Below are 1,543 nucleotides of genomic sequence, written 5' to 3' on the forward strand. Positions count from 1 at the left end.
GAGTCTGTTCTCGGCCACCAGGAGCTTCTCCCGCAACCTCTCAGCCTCCTGTTTGCTCTGGGCTTCGGCCCGCTGCAGCCGCTCGTAGTCCAGCATCTTCTTCTCGGCCAGCGAGATCTGCTCCTTGAGGAACTCGATGGCCTGCGCCTGGCCCCGGTACTCCACGTCCAGCTTTTCCAGCTCGTGCACGCGCAGCTCGGCGTCCCGGCGCTGGTCCTGGGCCTCCTGCAGCTCCAGCCGGTGCTGGCTGGCTTGCACCTCCAGCTGGGCCCGCCAGTGCCGCTGCAGCCCGGCCAGCTCCTCCTGGGCCTCCTGCAGCTTCTCCCGCAGGGCCTCCTTCTCCTTCACGTGCACGGCGGTCTCCAGGTCATGCTTGGCCTGCAGGTTACCCAGCTCCAGCTGGTGCTCCATCTTGATGCCCTCCATCACCGCCTTCAGCTCGCCGATCTCCTTCTGCTGGGCGCCTGGGCCCGAGTTCAGGGTGGCCTTGAGGTCCTCCAGGGACTTCTGGTGGTCCGAGGCCAGCGAGTCCAGCTTGGATTTCCAGTTGTCCATGAGCCCCATGTTCTCGCTGGTGGCCTGCTGAACCTTGTCCTTCAGGCCCGCCACCTCCTGCGCGTACTTCTCGTTGGCCGCACGGAGCTTGTCCACCTCCGCCTGGTAGGCCTTCAGGGCCTTCTCGTATTTATCCCGCAGCACCCCGCTCTCCCTCTGGTGCTCCTTGCTGGCCGACAGCAGGCGCTCCCGCAGCCGCAGGGTCTCGGCGGCGTCGGGGTGGTCCGGGGGCGGGGGTCCCGAGTGCAGCAGGCACTGCTGCAGCTCCTCGATCTCACCGCGTCGCAGGGTGAGCTCCTCCTCCAGCTGCAGCACCCGGGACTTCTCGGCCACTGTGGTCAGCTGCGGGGAGAAAGGGAGACAGGGGTCAGGGGTCAGGGGGCTGGCTGGCTGCCGGCTGGAGGGTGAGGGGGGCACAGTGGTGGTGGGCGGGGCATCTACTTGAGGGCACCAGCCCCAACAGGTGGAGGTCATGGGAAGGGAAAGGCGCCCACTCCCTCCTGAATGCCGGCTGGACGCAAAAGCCCCGCCCATCCCAGCATCCAGACCCCCTTTGCTGTACCCCAAAGATTCACAGAGCCAGCTGTCACCACTGCCTTACCCACGTGGCTTGGACAAATTGGTAGATAAAAGAAACCACCTATTTGAGGTTACAGCTTTTTTGTTGTTACTGTTTTTTGAGAGAGTCTCGCTCTGTCACACAGACTGGAGTGCAGTGGCCTGATCTCGGCTCACTGCAGCCTCTGTCTCCCAGGTTCAAGTGATCCTCCTGCTTCAGCCCCCTGAGTAGCCAGGACTAGAGGCGTGCACCACCATGCACCTGGAGAATTTTTGTATTTTTAGTAGAGATGGGGCTTCACCATGTTGGCCAGGTTGGTCTCAAACTCCTGGCCTCAAGTGATCCACCTGCCTCAGCCTCCCAAAGTGTTGAGATTACAGGTGTGAGCTACCTTGACCAGACCTTTTTTTTTTTTTTTTTTTTTTTAAA

At 61.6% G+C, this 1,543-nt stretch overlaps 1 pseudogene across 1 annotated transcript; it reads right to left on the bottom strand.

The window, feature by feature from the left end:
• Positions 1 to 6: 6 nt before the first annotated feature.
• On the bottom strand, positions 7 to 1,225 carry LOC116548372 (annotated as a pseudogene). The gene has a single exon (XR_004267409.1). The product of XR_004267409.1 is annotated as a CAP-Gly domain-containing linker protein 2 pseudogene (transcript).
• Positions 1,226 to 1,543: the final 318 nt, after the last annotated feature.

Source organism: Sapajus apella, unplaced genomic scaffold (assembly GCF_009761245.1).
Source record: "Sapajus apella isolate SASKATOON/1434 unplaced genomic scaffold, GSC_monkey_1.0 scaffold10646, whole genome shotgun sequence".
NCBI lineage: Eukaryota > Metazoa > Chordata > Mammalia > Primates > Cebidae > Sapajus > Sapajus apella.